Consider the following 7,436-nt stretch of genomic DNA (forward strand, 5'->3'; position numbering starts at 1 on the left):
AGAGGCAACACCAATAACAGTGATAGCATTAATGTTTAAAGGTAACATCGAGTACAACAATATCGTTCCAAGATAACACATGGCATTTTTAATACCATTTACCCATACCCAAACCTAGGAAAAGTTGCAAATTTTCTAATATTTTTAGTCAAGTCATTATATTTCATTTCAATATCCATTGGTTCCAACAGGGCTTAGAAAATAGAGCATACAATTTATGTAAATTTCACTCACTAAGAAATTCATTTCCAAGATATACACACACAATGTGAAACGTAGACAAAGGAAATGTATAACTAGAAGGAACCCGCGATTTGAAGACTCCTATTGTTGGGTCTGCTCCAACAACCCTTCTTCCTTGAGTGTCACCCCTGAAATCTTCCAAATTGCTATTGACGTTTTTCCTTCTTCTTGTTGTAACTGTTTTAATCTTCTCGGTTGTGTGTTCCCTGTTTCCCCCAAAACCCTATTTTAAAACAACTCTTGCCCAACGAAGCATGTAATGTAGTGCCTGCCCCTAGGTGGCATTTCTATTATCATTGTCAAACTCTTTTAGGGCTAGCTTTATGTTGATGGTTAGCAGCATCATTTTAAGACTATCAGATATTGTGTTATGGATTCAATTGATATGTGATGAGATTACTTGGTACTTTACATTTCATGTATGCATGATGATTATTCAAGTGATTTCAGTTATTGATTAGTTAGATGGTTTATTATCACATGTGTTTTCTTATGGATACTTACCCCATACTTGCATGTGTATGATGTGGATGTTTTCTTTTGTATGGCGTTTCTAATGTGGTTAAGGAAGGGAGTCGTAGTCACCTGCTAGTTGGGATCTACACAATGCACCACTTCCTGCCATTGTTTGTTTAGCTTAGCATATATATATATATTGTATATGTACATGCATGGGTTTTATGCAGGTTGCTGGTACCGGGTATCAACTTTCCTGAATTGCCAGGATGAGTGTATCCTATCACATTATCTCAATGTTAAGAGAGAGGAGATAAATTCTCGAGTCCAAATCCCAACCCGTTAAGCCATTTGTCCTAATTGGAAATTAGGACAAGTATCTGAGTTGAGTACCCTCTAAATGTGTCAGATGACGTAATTCATGATATTAACCCTTTTAGTTTGATTTTGTATGTGTTTTGCTGTAATGGGTTTTTCGTATTTTACTTTATTAGTCTTTAGTATATTTTCTATTAATTAAGCCTAATTAAAATATTTAATTAATGGATTAATTTAATGGAAAATTAATATGGTATTTTAATATTAATTTAATTTAATTAATTAGGAAATTAATTAAATAAAATAATTAAATTTGAAGATAAAAGTTATAATTTTAAAGTTGGAATGTGATAATATTTATTTAAGTTAATAAATATTTTAGCAATTAAGTTTCAAAAATGAATTTAAAAGTGGAAAAGATATTAAAATTATTAAAAGATTCTAGATTGCATGATGTGTACATGTGATTAAAATATAAATATATTAAGATAAAACAAGTGGAGTTATTAAAGTTAGTGCATGAGATTTAAAATTAATAAATTAAATTAAAAAGAGTAAAGGTGAATATTAAATTAATTAATGTGCATTATTTTAATATTTAGGAGTTTGCAAATTCTCAAGAGTTGTCATGTAGACAACACAGAAGTTTGCACTCTGAGTATGCACATGTTGTCTACACTTAGGAGTTAGCATATTATTTGAGCACATAGTGTCTACAACCTTCTAGAGACCTCATCATGTCTATCTTCTTATCATGGAAGTTATGTGCTTGGTTGTCATGCTTATTTCCTAGTTCTTCCAGACACATTCTAGATGCATTTTAGAGGCCTTTAAATAGAGGCTCTCCTAGCATGTTTGGACAAGCGAAGATGCATTCGAGAAGCTCTTATGCTTCAACATGCTCATATGCTTCTACAAGCACTCTTAGTCACGCGGGGCGGTTGGTTCGGATTTTGGAGGAATTGTGAATGTTGGAGAAGGAAGGGATTCTCTATGGACTTTTGAGGGATGGCAAATTAGCATCAGTGTCCAGATGCACTCGTGATTTTCGCATAATCTATTTGCACTCTTTCTCTTCCTGTCTTCATCGTGTCTGTTATATGTGTCTGAATATTCTCTGTAATTGAATCTTCAATCTTGAAATTAGAATCTAGATATATATGTTAATTTTTATTTGAATGCAAAGAAAATAATAAAAAGCGTTAGCTTCAATTTAGAAAAGAAATTAGTTCTAAATTCGATTTGGGTACGAATTAGAATCGAATTGAGAAATAGATTTAAAAAGGATTTTTAAATTGATAGCCAAATCCATTAGAAAATTTATTTAGTAAATTTGAAGAGCAAATATTTTATGAAATTTCTTAAAATTGAAAGCCTTTAAAATTGTGTAGATAAAGACATGTTTATTCAGATCTGCAGACACACACATATATACATGTACATGTATATATATGTACATGTACATGTACATATATATATATATATATATATATATATATATATATATATATATATATATATATATATATATATATATATATATATATATATATATATATATATACATATACATATACATATACATGTACATGTATATGTATATGTACATATATGTATACATATATATATGCATATATATGTATGTATACAGATATATACATATGTATATATATGTATATACATATACATACATATACACACACACACACACACACACACACACACACACACACACACACACACACACACACACACACACACACACACACACACATATATATATATATACATGTTATACTTAATAAATCTTTACATATATATATATATATATATAATAATTCACATGTTAAAATCGCTGCGAAAATATACTTTTGAAAAAAAATCGAATCGCAGTGATGACAAATGTTTTTAAAACGTTATAATAAAAAAATTTATTTCCTATTGCATAAGTTTGGGGGGGACGAAACCCACACCCCTGTACTCGTTGATGTCGCAAGTACTGCAACGACAGAGGGTACGCATTACTACTATCGCCACAAGCCCTGCGACCAAAGGGTACCACGTGCCGATGACAGTGTTTATATATGTGTGTGTTATGTTGTATGCGATTCGGTGGTGATGAAATCGAATTTCTCCATTTTGAATTTTTTAAAACATTTTAAAATATTTATCATTAATATTAATAATTATATATATATTTATGTATGTACGTATATATATATGTATTTATGAGTATATATGTAAGTATGCATATATGTTAATAGTAATTAATAATTTTCATAATTTGATAAATGATTTGAATTAAAGGATCATCCTTTATAATAATGAATTATTTTGTAATATTATAGTCTAACTATATAGATTTAATTAATTGATTTGGATTATGAAGAAAAGATGTTTATGAAATTAATTGGTAAATTCTCATGTCAAAATTTACTATTTAAATTTAATGGGAAACGTTTGCAAATAATGTTTATATAAACAAAATATTATTAGAACAATTAGAAAATTGAGTCTAATGGTTGAGTTTTAATATTAATTATTTAATGTATATTAAATATTATTTAATATATGTATTAAATAATTAAGAGATGATAATTTATATTATGTTGATTTAAATTAAGAGACTTTAATGATATTGGATTAAGATTTAACTGACAAGGAGTCTTTGTTATAACATTGCTACGATTTGAGTTATTATGTTATTAATGATACGTTTTGTATTATTAAATAGATTATTGATACACCTTAATTGTGCTAAGATTTAGTTAAATATTAACCAATGAAGTTTTGTAAGGTTTCTTTAAGATCGATTATCTATAGTTTTGATGAGTTTATTATTTATTAATGTTTGTTGGGTCTAACAAACTATTAATAAATAATAGTATAAATGGTTTAAATAGTTATCAATTAATCTGATTAGAGTTAATCTAGTGGAGATTATTTAATGATTGAAGTTTTTTAAAAGATATTAATTTTTGGATTTGGAGTATAGTTGATTTTTAATTTATATTCATTGAGTTGTTATTATAACTATGATATTAATAATTAAGTTGTGTGATAGAGTCTTAATAGAAATGATTATCAATAATATGAATTTGTTAAGGAAATATTAGTATTCATTGAAAGAGTGACAAATGTGGTCATTATAGATTATTAATAATATTTCCAATATAACTTGCTATTAAATAATAACAAGTCATTATTGAATTATTAATATTGAAGAATTGGATTATAGTTGACTTTTAAATTATAGTTAGTTATTAATCAACTGATATTCTTTGGGTTGTTGGTATGGTTATGTAATTAGAGTTAATTAGATTTAATTAATAATTAAGTTATGTAATAAAGTTTAATTGATATGCTAATATCGATTCCTCTAGCAAAGTTGTGAAATATATACATTGAAGTTGATAAGTTTTGCTCTAATGACTTGAATAAAGACTTTAGATATTTTAATGGTTGTTAGTAATGATTTAATCAAGAGACTTAAGTTTTAGTAATATTTAAATTAAATTTTAATTAAGTATTATTAGAATGATAAAAGTGATAGATTGGGTACCTATATTAATTGATTGATTAAATTGATCATTTTAATAAAGTTATAATCTTCTTATTTGAAGACTAGTAACTGGCTTTCTTATATTTAAATGAATAATGATCCTTTGTTTATGTTGAAAAGTTGAATTAATGATAAGGAAGAGTTATTCAATTAGTAACATTGATCTTAGCAAATGATTTTATTAAGTGTCAAATGATTTAATGAGTAAATATTTACCTTTAAGTTATTCTTAAAATGTAATTTTAATGGAAGGATAACGTTATCGACGGAATAAACGGGTTGACTTGTAGGTCAAATGATTAATCCTATACACTTGAAGTATACTTGCAAACATAATCTGAAAACTTCCACACTTAATTCAACTAATGTAATTTTAGTAAACCAAAAACATGTGTTGCATTGTGTCTTCTCTATGCTTCTTGTTTTGGGTTTGGGTTGACTAGATTGTTGACCAGTCTTAGGTTGTTACCAGAGGCTCAGAGGTTATGATTGTGATGGCATGTTGATGTTATTTGATTCGATCTTTATAAACCCAACCATGGTTATGTGATGGTATGCTCTATGAGATGTTTGTATTTACTGATTGTTATTGCTCATCAGTCTTCTTGAGTGAAGCTAAGTTATATGTATTTGAGACACTTGACTTAACCATTTTTGAGTCATCGATCAATTATCCTTGGATTACTTTCCAGTCACCATGATAGGACTGAAATGTTGATTTATTTCTTGATGATGTCATGTTATGACATGTTTTGACTCAACCATTTTGGAGTCTTTGATCAGTATGATTTTGAGATATATTTTGGTTATTGAAAACCGATGGATACTTTTGATTATCAGTGATACCTTCAGTTGCCAATAGAGAACTATTGTGGTCATGATTATCTATGGATTCTTTTCAGTTGCTCATGGAGATTTGGTGCTTTTATTATGGATATTTGATGTTCTTATTATGGATTATCTTTTGGTATTCTTCCAGTTGCTTGTATAGGATTGTGGTGATTTTGTTGATTTATGATTCCATGAGCTTAGGGTAGGTTATCTACTTGCAGTGTTAGAAAGTGGCTTGCAATGGGGGTCAGGGCCCTAAGTGGTTGCCAAGGTAACTCATTGTAAGTTGTTTTAATAAGTGAAAACATTTACACTAAATGGGGATTAAATGAACCTAATAAGATAATTGTTTTGTTCTTGCCCATGCCTTGAGTGCTAGTACAGACTAGGATGGGAGTAGAGAGAATGCTTGGTTGCAATCTTGCATTCCATAGTATACCTTGTCAATATGAGAGGATACTAGTGGCCGCATAAGGATTAGTAGGGACCCTAGAGTCCTAAGCTAACTACCAGGGTAACTTCTACATGATATATGCGATGACACTTGCCCACTTATAGAGTAAGTTTCCTACATGTCATTGTGTGCCTTTGGGACTAGATGTCGGTTTGTGATTGAAACCTTTGAGTTAGTATACTTTTAGGATTCCTGGACTTAGAGAGTATTTGTGCTTTGTGATTGTTAACCTGTTTGGGACTTGAGATTATTTCCTCAGCATAGTGGGAGTGGACCATTTAGGTTCCATGAGGTCGGGTGTTAGTGTTTTTCCACTCTTATCATTGAGATTCATTCATAGACACCGTGGCTAATGCATTCTCTCATTGGCATCTATTTTCTATTCATGGATATGTATCCTTTCATTGGTGATTTGCATATGATGTTATCTTATGATTTACTTTACATGTTAGATTACTTTCTGCATATGATGTAGTATGTTTAGGTGTGACATTCCTACTATGTTAATACCAATGATCTCTTCGGTGTTTTGGAATGTTATGCACGGAGGGATGGCTAGGATCCATGATGGTCTAATGATGCTATTAACGGTTGGGAGGAACCATGCACTTAGTTAATTTTTTTTGTGAAAAATGCTTATCTATTATGATGTTTATATCTTTTATGATGATGTATCATGTATGATGTGTGGTTTCATTTATGTTATTGCATCATAGATTAGAGTTAGTATGATGATGTAGTTTATTTACACGGATGTATATTCTTTTAAGCTTTTCATACCCTGTGGCATGTACAGTGGATGATTGGGCAATCTGAAATGTAATGTATGAACATTGGACTTTTCATTATTATTTAATATGTATGTAGTATTAGATGGAATCATTAATAGTTAAATAGATGTGATTCAACGTTAAGGGATCCATGAAGAATGTAACCTATTATGTATGTTATGTTTACTTTTACTGGAATCGTTGCTATTGCTTCCGTTATTATGTATAAGTTGTAAATGGTTTTTACTTTCATGTTAAAAAAAAAAAAAAATGCTACCAGACTTAGTGAAACTTTAGGTTAATTTTTTGGTTCCTTTGGCGGGGCATTACATGTAACTAACCTAACTTCCACACTCGGCTCTAATAATGGAAATATCTTGTGTGTTTTCATGACGCCAGCAAGGATAATATATATCCTATTTAATTTTGCCAAAATATCTTTTTAAAAGGACATCCTTTTAAACAATTTGCTCCAATAACATATATAATTAGAATTGTTAAGAAATAATAATAAGGAATGCTCTTATAAGGTCTTATATTCATTATCCACAATTAGGGCTTTTCTAATATATATACAAATTAATCATAAAACAAAACTCTTCCGTCAGCAAGTTAATATTTTTCCTTTCTATTTGCACATTAAAAAATATCACATTTTGAATTCATTCCAATATTTCAAGGTTAACATTAGTAATGCAGCGTAAAAATAAACAAACATATGAATCCTAAGTGACGTGTGTGTGGTCGCACGGTCATCTAACACATCCCCTTTCATGAGGCTAGCCTTCTCTACCTCAACCAC

This window comes from Cupressus sempervirens, chromosome 1 (assembly GCF_028749045.1).
Source record: "Cupressus sempervirens isolate cs-2001-9-10 chromosome 1, ASM2874904v1, whole genome shotgun sequence".
Taxonomy (NCBI): Eukaryota; Viridiplantae; Streptophyta; class Pinopsida; order Cupressales; family Cupressaceae; genus Cupressus; species Cupressus sempervirens.